We start from the raw sequence: 13,026 nt of genomic DNA, 5'->3' as shown, positions 1-13,026 counted from the left end.
GCCGTAGTTCACTGACAAGCTACGCAATATCGCATTGATTATCGAAGGCGATACATCTGGGATAATGAACGCGATATTGCGTAGCTTCTCAGTGATCTACGGCTCTGTCTATTAAATGCCGCTCCATTTGAAAGCAGGTGATGGCGATTTAGCGGGTAATCACAGAACCAGATTTACTGACTAGATGCGCATGATCATATCGTTAGATATATCGCCCAGCCCTAGCACATACCTGTATTTACTTCCTGTCGAAGTACACAGAAGTCGATTGTCGAGTTCACGCGCGTGATCATAAGTAACTAAGCAACAGTGGAGAACTCGACAATTGACTACTGTGGACTTCGACCGAAAATAGAAAGTAAATATAGGTATGTATGCTGGCTGAATTAACATCACTTTTATTCAAACTTTCACATATACTGCAGTCAGATTCACTGTTCACTCTGAAAGGAATCACTCACATGACTTAACATTTTTCTTTCGAGGGGAAATATACATCTCAAATGGGGATCTGCAATGAAAGGATGGGACATTGCTGTAAAATGTCAGAAAAATTTATGTATTTAGTGAAAAAGTTGTTGATGCAAATGCTCTTAACATAGACCTTCCGGTTTTTGTACATTCAAAACACCATATACTAATATGGAATGTGTGGACATAAACTGGAATGTTGCTTGTAATTGCTGTCAAATAATGTTTATATTATGTAAATCCCATGCACTAATAAGAAAAGTCTGTAGATATATTGGAGTTGCTTGTTATTACTGTCAAATTATGTTCATATAAAGTTGTTAGTCCCATGCACTTATAAGGAAGGTCTGTATATATCGGAGTTGCTTATTATTACTGTGAAAACAGTAGTTATATAAAGTAAACCCCATGCCGTAATGGAAAAAAGTATGTACATATATTGGACAGTTGCTTGTAATTGCTATCAAATATTGTTTACATAAAATAAACATGTGTATTTTTACATATATTGGAGAATTGCTTGTAATTACTGTCCATTAATGTTTATATAAAGTGAACCCATACATTGAGTAAATGTCATGTTGATATATTGGAACGTTGATTTTAATTAGTATAAAGCAATGTTTATATAAAGTATACCTCATACATTGATGGTAAAAGTATATAGATTTATTGGATAGTTGCCTTTAATCACTATAATATGTTGTTTAAAGTAAACCCTTGTACATTAATGGTTCAAAAGCATGTAAAGTTATTGGAGATGTGTTTGCAATTACTGTCAAGTATTGGTTATATAAGGTAAACCCCCCATATATTAATGGTAAACGTATGTAGATATATAGATATATTGGGAAGTTGCTTATAATTACCATAATAAAAATGTTTTTATAAGGTAAAGCATCATACATTAAAGGTACAAATATGTAGAAATATTGGAGGGTTGCTTGTAATTACTACAAATAATGTTTATATAAGGTAATCCCCTGTACGTAAATGGTTAAAGTGTGTAGAAATATTGGAGAGTTGCTTGTTATTACTGTCAAATAATATTAATATAAAGTAAACCCCCGTATTTAAATGGTACAAATATGCAGAAATATTGGAGAGTTACTTGTAATTACTGTCAAATAATGTTTATATAAAGTAAACTACCGTATTTAAATAGTAATAGTATTTAGAAATATTGGAGAGTTACTTGTAATTACTGTCAAATAATGTTTATATAAAGTAAACTACCGTATTTAAATGGTAATAGTATTTAGAAATATTGGAGAGTTACTTGTAATTACTGTCAAATAATGTTTATATAAAATAAACCCCCGTATTTAAATGGTAAAAATATGTAGAAATATTGAAGAGTTGCTTGTTATTACCGTCAAATAATGTTTATATAAAGCAATAACAGTTAAAAATATGTTTCCGAAACTTAATATCACAAGATCTTGTTTTTTTTTTTGTACAGGACAAAACCAATATTTAACAGGAATTTACTGTAAATAGATTGAATAATGACATAAAATAAAAGTTTAAATCGATCAATATACTGGTATTGGGCTTTAAATTAAGGTATCTGAAGGTAATTATACAACATTTTCTATGTGTTTTACATAGAAAAAGTCTTTACTTTGACAAGGAGTTCTTGTAGAAGGATTGGATTATCTTAAAAATATATCAAATAATACTGTATTAATACAGAAGTCTTTGTTTTAATTATGTAATTTTAAGGTATTTCTGCAATATTTTTAAGTTTTTATACAGATTTATACATTCGTTTAACATTCAACCGAGATTTTTTTTATGAGATTTTTTTTTCTTTCTACAGCAGTTTGACTTTAGAAATACAGAAAATGTTTACGGTAAATATCCGTTTTCAAAAAACAAAATTTTTCTGTAAAATAATTTTAGGTTGTTTACTGTAATTTGATGGTAAGTGGTTGGCAACTTTGCTGCCAGACTTTTTACCGTTATTTTACGATTTTTTTTTTTAGCGCTTCTGAGAACAGTAACACTCTGTTAGTGCAACTAAGCCAATGAACAGAAGGAAAGCTCACAAGTGCTGAAAATCTTCCTTCTCTGTTAGAGAATGATGATTTTTACAAAGTTAATACAAAATCTTGCCCACATTAAAGATGTTTCTAACAGTATAAATGAAATGATTTTACAATGCAGAAAAAAAATGTTTCAGTGAGTTACTAGTTTTATGATCATGAACTTATATTAGCCTAGTAAGAAAAAGACACTTAGTTTAGCACTTCTGTGAACAGTAACACTCTGTTAGTGCAACTAAGCAAATTAACAGAAAAAAAGCTTACAAGTGCTGAAAACCCTTTGTTCTCTGTTAGCGAATGATGTTTTGTACAAAGATAAGACTAAAGCTTGCACACATTGAAGATGTTTCTAACATCTTAAATGAAATTCTTTTGCAATGAAGACAAACAGATTTCAGTGAGTTACTAATTTTATGATCATGAACTTATGTTTGAGCTTCTAAGATAAGGTGCTTAGTTTAGCGCTTCTTAGAACAGTAACACTCTATTAGTGCAACTAAGCAAATGAACATAAAGAAAGCCCACAACTGCTGAAAACGTTCTTTCTCTGTTAGAGAAAGCTGGTTTATGCACTCTTAAGACTAAAGCTTGCCCACGTGAAAGATGTTTCTCCTTGTGAAATGAAATGTCATTTGCAATGCAGAAAAACAGATTTTAATGTTTTAACCTTTTACCTCCAAAAATAATAAAATTAGATTTTTTAACATTTAAAGATCATTTATATAATTTAAACCAAGTGGTATAGGCAGCTAAGCCAGCATTAGCCTCTGTCATTAGAGACTCTAAGTCTCCTTAGTGTGGCCCAATCCCAAAGTCCGGACTCACAGACTCACAGACTTTGCTGCGCGTTCTTGCGAAATTCGTAAGGGCTTAGCGCTGTCCCAATGTCGCAGGTTATGAGGGTTTGAGTACACACTTACCGAGCCCTTTCCGTAAGTCTGCATCGGTGCAGACTTCACCAAAGGGAATTACCCATAGTTCAAAGCGTTGTGACGTGTACCATGGAGACCATAGGGAAATCTGGAAATTACAAAGGAAACAACAGCACGACACACATGCATGATGGTGCGAGTGTCAGCAATGTCTTTGTTATTAAACATCGCTAAGGTATATGTGATCTCTTGAAGTGCTGTCTTAATCCCATTTATACTGAGCCCATGTGGCCTCACACACTCACTCACTTGGCACCTGAGATCAATTAAGTCTGTGAGTCTTTAGTACTTAGTCCTCAGGGCTCACTATGGGATTCAGCCAGTATGTTCTTAGTATTTGATGTGATTATATGTTTTTATATATAGATGTTTAAGGAACACAAAGACCGGAATAATGGCAGCCTTAACCCTTAAACCCCTACAAGCACACCATATGGCGGCAGTGGCAAGGAAATACTCCCATATTCCTGGAAGAAACCTTGAGGAGAACCCAACTTAATAGGGGGAGCCCATCTGCTTCCGGCTGGCTGCAGCTCTAATAGCAGCAGTCGAATGTAGAATAATCTGAAAAAGTAGTCTACAAGATCAAGTGAATTACCCAAAAGCTGTAATATACAGGTATGTTTTCAGGTCTTTTTTAAAGATATCCACTGAACTCGCCTGTTTGATGTACAGAGACAGGATGTTCTATAGCTTTGGTGCATAATGGATAAAAGCATACCACTCCATTATAGACAGAATACCAGCTAAAATCAGTTACATTGTTTGTTTGTTTTTTTTCAATCGGCATCAGTTTTCAGATTACAGTTTGTGCTTACATAATTGCAAATGGTTCTCGACTGTTCTCGACATGGCTGATCTTTAATGCAATATATACATTGCCCATTATCAGCAACCATTCATCCAATGGTCCAAAGGCACATCCTGTTTACTAATGTTATATCATTTTAAAAGGCTAACTGAGAAAACATTAGAGAACGCTTTTGCAATTATTTAATACATAATGTAATCTGAAAACTCCTGCCCTGATTAAAAACTTTTGACCAGTTGTGTGTGTGTGTGTGTGTGTGTGTGTGTGTGTGTGTGTGTATGCATACACACACACACTCACACACACACACAAACACACACACACACACACACACACACAATAACTTAACAGATGCTTTTGTTCAAAGCAGTAAATATTATCGTGACAATTAGTATATAGTGAAATAAATTACCCTAAAATACAAATATTAATGTTATACTACCGGTAAATGAAATTTAACAGAATGATAACCATAACTGTAAATATATACAAACAGTGACTGTAAGGACAAATTAATTAGATAGAAACAAGGTAAACAAATAAGTGTTTAGAAGCTTTCTGAAGACCCCAAAGCTATCACTAGAGTGATGAGGATGCATCATTTCACCAAAAAGGAATCACAGAAAAGAGGAATTTGAAATTTAATTCTGGGGGAATATATATAACAATATAGGAAGCCAGTGTAGAGTGACAAACTGTGACAGTAATTGCCTGGATAATTGTGCTTTCATCATAACAGCAATAATGTTTACTGTTTTTGACAGTATCTCAATCCGAGGTACTTCGCAAGGAGCTTCTTGACCTGCTGGAGTCTGGTGTAGAGGATACACCTGAGACAACAGACAAAGACTCAACAGAATGGGAGATTAGGAAAGTCTGTCCGCAGAGAAATGGAAAGAGGCCAGGCCATCTCTCACTGAAAATATGCTGGCCAGTGAGGACCCTCACCCACAGTCTGGATGCCAGTTTGGGAAACCAGCTGTGAAGTGTTTGGACTGCCTGTCTCTCCCATTACTTTGTTTAGATTGTGATTTAATTGTGCACTCTCGGTTTGTCTTGCACAACCGAGAACAATTAAATGGAGAGTTTTTGCAGCCTCTACTAGAGCTTCATCAGCAAACAGGTACCCATTAACAGGAGTCAGTCAAGTCAAGTCATCTTTATTTATATAGCGCTTTAAACAAAAAAGATTGCGTCAAAGCAACTGAACAACATTAATTAGGAAAACAGTGTGTCAATAATGCAAAATGACAGTTAAAGGCAGTTCATCATTGAATTCAGTGATGTCATCATGCAGCTCAGTTCAGTTTAAATAGTATCTGTGCAATAATTTGCAATCAAGTCAACGATATCGCTGTAAATGAAGTGAAGGAGTCCTTAATACATATCAGCCATGTTTTATTCCTGTCAAAGTTTTTCAAAGTCTATATAAAATCTACATATATTTACAGTTGCAGCAATGTTTTTTTTTTTTTTTTTTTTTTTTTTTTTTTGAAATTACATTTTTTGAATGTTGTGGTTTTGATTGTTAGCATGGATGGTGCCAATTCTGAGACCAGATCGTGTGTGCCACTGCTCAGGCAGCATCCATGTGTCACCTGGAAGGGTTGTGGCAGTCACAACTATAAATGGTAAGACATCTTGTCACATTACACAGTGAAATCCTATGGAATTATTCTATAAGAATGCATTACTCTGGATTGCTCATCTGCTTACTTATTACAGTGTAACTGCCTGATTTCAAGTGTTGTTGATGATGATGATGATGATGATGATGATGACAAAAAAAATAACAATAACGTCTTAGCACCCAAGGTCGCTTAAAAAAGGTGGGGTAGTGTGACGGCGGGGTGAATGAAGGACTGGAAACAATAGCGAGTTATACAATTTAATGAAAATAAACAAACAAACAGGAATGAGACAATGATGCTGGGAAGACGACAATCCAAGATGGTGGTGAGGTGGTGAGGAATCCGGATGATGACGGTGAGAAGGCAGCAGGAGAGGATGGCACAGGAACTGCGGGGAATAGAGCCGAAGGTAAGTCTTTGTGGCAGAGTGATAGTGCGGAGAGTGGATGAGGTTCCGGGGAAACAAGAACATCCAAACGCAGACAACACTGAAGCCAACAGACAGGGGAAACGACATTAAACAACGATCTCACAAACACAAGACGTAAGACAAGCCATTATATAGAGAATAATTAATGAGTGCCAGCTGTTGCTGATGACAATTAACGGAGACGCCCACAAACTAATCAGTGCAGACGCGAAACACACCGACTTCACCACAAAGTGCAAAACCCAGAGATCACGGTTTACCAGCCGTGACAGGTAGGGGAGGAGGATTAAAGGCCAATGGCATCAGTGAATAGGTGTGCTTTAAGGTGTTTTTGAACATGCCCAGACAGGGAGCACTACGTTTGTGTAGTGGGAGGTTATTCCATGGAGTGGGACCAGCAATACAAAAGGCTCTATCCCCAAAGGTCCGCAGTCTGGTACGATGGATGGCAAGCTGGTCATTTTCAGAGGATCACAGGGGCCGTGACTGGATTTGGGGGTGATGGAGACCAGTAAGATACTGGGGTGCAAGTGTATGGAGGGATTTATAGGTGAGTAGGAGGATTTTAAAGGTAATGTGGGATTGGCAGCCAGTGAAGTTGCATGACGATGGATGGGTGTGATATGCTGCTAAGGTTTTGTGCATGTTAGGATCCTGGCAGTTGAATTCTGGACTGTCCAGGGCTTTGCTGGGCAGAGCAGATAGGACATCATTGCAATATAGGCCAGACAGGAGCTGATGAAAGAGTAGATGTGAATTTCAGTTTCAGAGTGCTCTTGAGAGGTTTTTTAGGTGGTAGAAGGCAGATTTGGGTGATGTTTTTGTTATGTGACTGGACTGAGAGGGTGGGGTCACCGATGACGCCCAGGTATTCCAACTTCTGGGGACTTACTGCCTGGTTTTAGGTGCAAGTATCATCCAAACAGCATCCTGTTTTGTATTAACACAGTTGTTTAGTTGTAATTATATTATTGGAATCGTGAAATCCATGATGATTACATAAACAGGCAGTCTTTTGTAGCAGTCTTCTCTCCACTGGAATGTTGGTGTTTCAATTTGTAATCACAGCATAATTGAGTAGCCTTAACAATGCAAATAGAAACTGAATCAGTCTTCATTCAGAACATTGACCAATTACACTTCACGAACAGTTTATTACAACCAAAGAAGTATTGCCTTATTCTGGTGAGGTAAATTAAGTCCATTATTTGAGGAAATGCAGTATTACTTTATTTGGATTCATGCTCCGTACAGGTCGCTACAACCTTTCAATGCCAGTGGTGAGTTGCACAAGCTGTTGTGTCACATGGTCCCCCTTCATCAAGGACATCCAGCGTGATGGATACTGGCCAAGCAGTGGCACCACAAACTTCTGCACACTATATGCCACTGATATCTTTCAGTCATTTTATGACTTGAAGATGGCAGCACCAGGGGTCTCTCTGAAGTGCTTGATGCAAGGACAGTGCGTTTCGGAAGAGTGAGTGTTCATTTTACAAAATGCAATTTAGTTACATTCATTCAATTAATCAACATTTATGTTGAGTTACAACACAACCTGCACAAATATTATATCCCTGTAATTTTGTTTGTCTTAAGACTGGCAAGATATCACCAGACACATTTTACAAAAGCTTCTCGGAATGGGTAGCTTTAAAATATGAAGTAAAAAAGCTGTGTATGAAGATGTTCTTCAATTGCCCCGCCTGCAGTCCAGAGATGCTTGCAGTATCAGTGGATGGTAATCACAAGCTTTATCGCTTCAAATCAAATTCAAGGTACATTACATTGTGAATGACATGTCAGTTAACCAGTAGATTGTATGAACAGCACATGTAAAATAGAGAGATTATATAATGAAAACAAAATTGTCTGTTTTTCAGCACTCCAGAGCCAGGACACTTTGATGAGTTTGTTCAATACATCCACACACAAACAAAACATGTAAGTTCAAATATTTGTTTTTGTCTCATTGCCGACGTTAATTGCTGGCACTACATTGTTCATTAATATTTGCTGTTAACTAACACTGTAACATCACTGGCAGTATTGAGAGGAAGGAGGCTTTAACTTCCCCAATTTACACGCATGCCTTTCCTTGCTTTGCTTTATTATATCAAAGGCTGTAAATAATACAACTGCCAAATTGTGATGCCAGAGAAGAGTTGTTGACAGTCATATGCCTTAGAGGGCTTCATAAATCGTGCCATGCTATTACAATTCTTGTATAGGCCTCTGGAAAGGGCTCATGTGGTTCTTCAACATGGACAGCAGCTAAGGATGAGGAGGGACTGGAAATAGCTGTCTGCTGCCATGGGGTCCTCCTTGGGTCACTGAATATGTTTAGAGGGGAGATTTTTGCGTACCCTCTCTTCCTCCAGAGGGAGTTAACAGAAAGTGCCCCAGGAACAATCTCATTCCTGTGTTCAGATGTAGCCTGTAAATTTTTTCCTTATTTGGTGGTGGTTCAGCAGTGTCCTGAGCTCAGGAATCTGCTGTCAATGTGCCCCTTTCTTTCAATTATGCATGCCAAGGCACACTCTGGGAAATGCAAGGTACATTTCAGCTTTACTGACTAATTTAGTAGGTGTACAATAGTTCATTTATAAACAACTTCTAATGTATTAACTTATAAGATCAAATAGGGAGGCGCGTTCCAGGAAGGTGCGGGTTCAACTATCGGAGAAGAGGTGGAACAGGTAAACAGTTTCCTGTCCAGGGCAGCTGTTATCACTAAGTACATGACTAAAGCAGGTATGTGGGAGTGGCTAGATATATGTGTGTCTGTGTACTGTTCGTAAGTACAATGGAATAGTTTCTTTTCAGAAAAAAGCTGGAAAGATGATCTGTAATCTGCTTTTCTTGAAATCAGGATGAAAAGACATGCTTACCCTCTTGGCTTTAGGGTGGAATGAAAGGAAGCTGGAAAACCTGAGTCACACTTTAAGCCAGAGATACTTAAAGGTTAATTTTTCAACAATTTTATTGTCATAATGAACTCAAACAACATTCATACAAATGGGACTGATTGATTGTTTTAGTAGTGGTAGTAGTAGTAGTTGTTGTTGTTGTTGTTGTTGTTTTTACTAATATTAGACTGTAAGGATACTCAAGAACATCAGGACAACCTGAATGCTGCAAAAAAGGAGCTTGGCATTGATGATGACACTGTGCAGCTGTGGGTGGCTGATGTGCAGAAGTGGGCAAGAGGGTAAGTTTGCCTATTTAAAAACTTTCATCATAGAACCTTGCACATTGACAACTAATTATGGTAAATTTCAGCATTATAGCACACACTGTATATCAATGTGCTTATCAACATTCCTGGAGTTGCATTGCTGAGCCAACTGCAACAATGTGTTTGTTGTATTATTTCATTGATTATTGCTCACCTCTCTAAAGTGGGCAATGTGTGTTGAAAATTACTTGCTTAGTTAAATTACTTGCTACTTGATAAATTAAAGGAGAAATATGGCCAATTCTTACATGGATCTTGATCGCTAGACGTCCCCAAGTACTGTCAATAAGGGAAAGAAAAATGACCAAAATCGATGCTGCCAAACTGGAATAGCTGCAGCTAATGGCCAGTACCATTGGAACCATGGGCCAGTACCAGTGAGCTACAATGCTAGGTCTGGGGGCATCATCTAAACATGCCTTTTTGCTTCTTAATAGACTTGAAATGTCATTAAAACTTCTGTGCAACATGAATAGGGCCCTTACGTGACAAAACAGTGTGTTTTCAATACATTAATTGTGGAGTCTGTTAAGAGGCAAAAAGGCACATTTAGATGATGCCCCCAGTCCTAGCATTGTAGCTTACTGGGAGCACTGGCCATTAGCTACAGCTTCTCAAGTTCAGTAGCACCGATTTTGGTCATGTATTTCCTATCAACAGTACTTGGCGACATCTAGCGATCAAGATCCATGTAGAAATCGGCCAGATTTCTCCTTTAAATTACTTGCTAATTGTATTTGAGTGATTGCAATTTCATGCATATACTGAGTAATATAATTCTAATTTAGAAACTGATCAAAGTGATGGTAGCCTTGGTGCAATACAGGCATGGATAGAGGAGCTGGCTGTCCTCGTCAAAGTACGCAGCCTAAACCTTTTCAAACAAACAGGTATTTCAGAGTTACATACACCTATATTTAGGTTCTTATTAATTCTACTCAATTCTAATGTTTCAGTTACTAACCATACACACTGTGACCCTTTAGAAAATGTCCATTGTACCTATGCAGCTAATGGAGCCTTGTCCCGACAGTTTATCTATAGCAATACGCATAAAATCTGAATCAACTATAAGAAATTAATACTCTGTGACATTTTTTTTTTCAGATAGCAACAAGAGGCGACATAAGATACAAAAAGTTATTTTAAATGACAAAAAAATGCCTGGCAGCAGCTGTTGCCGAGTACAATCATCTGGCTGAACCGTGGGACAAGTGGCCTTGGCAAAGTGAAAGTAAGGTCTTTTTTTTTTCTCTTTTTTTTTTTAAATAGAAAAACATTTACGTTCTGTCTCATTACGCAATATTGGTTTCTATCAGGGTTTCCATGCTCATGTAAACCTTAGACCTATGTCGCAGAAATGTCAAAATCCAGTCTTGATATTGTCTATCTAGACATCAATCACATTGCACAGGGCTTCCTTGAAAAGTAGATGTAATATCTCAATGGGACTCACCTGGAAAAATAAATGATAAATAAAAACATTCTATACATAAAAACTCCACTTTCACCTTTTGCAGACCTTCACACCAAAAGGAAGGTATTTGATAAGTTTATGGCTGTGCAATGCCTGAAGGAGGAAGAAGTAATCCTCTGTAAGGAAATGCTGCAACACTGGACAACACTAAAGCAAATACTTGACACTGGGAGCCCTTTCTTCAAACTGTAAGCACATCTATGTCTGTGTCACTGTTTATTTGAATAGAAGTGTCTGCAGTATTTTACTACACTTTCAACTTAAATACAGTTTTGCTGAAGTGAGTATGTTTGGTGTAGATCCCCATTTCCGTGATTACAACAATTAACTAGGCAGTCTGGAATGCATGTGCACACTAACAAATGTTATTGACTTCGTTATTGATTTGTCGTTATGTTTTTGCAGCCTCTCTTGTTGACTTCTCTGAGGATGCACAAAAAGGACTGCAGTGTCTGGTTCATCAGAGGCTCAGCAAACTGAAAGCAGAAATGCTTTTAGTCAACAGCCAAAACAAAACTATCCTGAATGATAACTCACACCTGGAGATGGAGTTGGAAGAAGAAGACATAGAACTTGATGCTATAGACTCTGATTTCAGCTGTTCTGATGAGGACTTCTGATGAGGACTGTTGTTGTGGTGGCGGGTGTTGTGGTTGTTGACGTGTTGATGGATGTGGTTACTGTAGTTGAGATTGTTGTTGTATTATGGTGCTTGTACCCTTGGGTTCTGCAACTTTGCCTGGGGTTTTGTTGTGTACAATGTTGAAAGGGTTTCTATGGCTTTGGATCGAGGTGTCATAGAAAATCAATAATCATTGTGTGTTAATGTGTTAAATAATCGAGATATCAAACCTCAAACATAGCTAATTCCTCATCTGTCCATAAAAGATTGTGTCCATAATACAGACAGTCAAATGTTGTGTGTAAGTTGTGTATTTACAAGTTGCATGATATGGGTGTCGGACAGCTTTATATGTTTCCAGTCTTATCTTAGGTGTGTTTATTTTTTTATTATTTTTTTTTTATTTGACATTGCCCCCCACCTCCCACATACAGGTATGTCCCCCCTCACACACACACACACACACACACACACACCCACCTCCCACATACAGGTATGTCCCCGCACACAGACACACACACACACACACACACTCATACTCACACTCACACACACACACTCACACACAAACACACACACCCACACACACTCACGCACACGCACACACACACACACACACAAATTACTCTCACACACCATAACATCATAACCACCAAATACACACAAACCATTGTAACATTCAAGATCTTCTGGAATGACAATAAAGCATTTTTTTCCCGTCTTCTGTTTATTGAGTATCATACAGGGAGGGAGGGAGCGAGGGGCAAGCAATGAAGCATCTTTGATCTTTGATCTCACTGATTTCTTTATAAGCAGATCATTACTTGACGATAGACAAGTGTCATTAACCTTTGTTGGTTCCTTATGTTCTCCACATTAACTAACTGAATCCATTTATCCCATATGTAGGCCTCAGTGCTGATGGTCTGAAATAACTGACATGGCCCCTAAAAAAGTATTTTGTCACCTATTAACCAAAGCTTAGCAAATTTTGAAGTGAAATGACTTCATACATTCGGAGATCCTGTACCTTTAGCAGCTTTAGGTCTCAAATTTGACAAATCATTTTATTTATATACCTATCAATATGTGGTGGGTGTTACCTTATTGAGCTTTGTCTTGCCTGTGCAATTCATGGATTTTTAAACCTAGGTTTAGCATTTCTAACTACAATCTCATAGACTGATTAAATTTAGCATGTAACACAAAAGTATGACAGAAAAAAAATCTTTGGATTATTTGTTATTATCTACTATATTCTAATATGTGCCACAAGCTGATGTTTCATAAAAAAAAAGTGTTGCTTATTGAGGCCTGTCTGGCCTATATGGGTGACAGGATGGTAGTTTCTGATGATGTCTGGCTT

General features: G+C 37.4%; 1 long non-coding RNA gene across 1 annotated transcript; it reads left to right on the top strand.

Annotated features, from left to right (window-relative positions):
* Nucleotides 1-5,803: 5,803 nt before the first annotated feature.
* On the top strand, nucleotides 5,804-12,375 carry LOC109074687. Its single transcript, XR_006160239.1, has 7 exons — nucleotides 5,804-7,803; nucleotides 7,923-8,101; nucleotides 8,207-9,534; nucleotides 10,350-10,451; nucleotides 10,669-10,795; nucleotides 11,082-11,226; nucleotides 11,444-12,375. It is a non-coding gene; the product is annotated as an uncharacterized LOC109074687 (long non-coding RNA).
* Nucleotides 12,376-13,026: the final 651 nt, after the last annotated feature.

The sequence above is a fragment of the Cyprinus carpio genome, chromosome A6, assembly GCF_018340385.1.
Source record: "Cyprinus carpio isolate SPL01 chromosome A6, ASM1834038v1, whole genome shotgun sequence".
Taxonomy (NCBI): Eukaryota; Metazoa; Chordata; class Actinopteri; order Cypriniformes; family Cyprinidae; genus Cyprinus; species Cyprinus carpio.
This window is presented reverse-complemented; position numbering and strand designations above follow the sequence as displayed.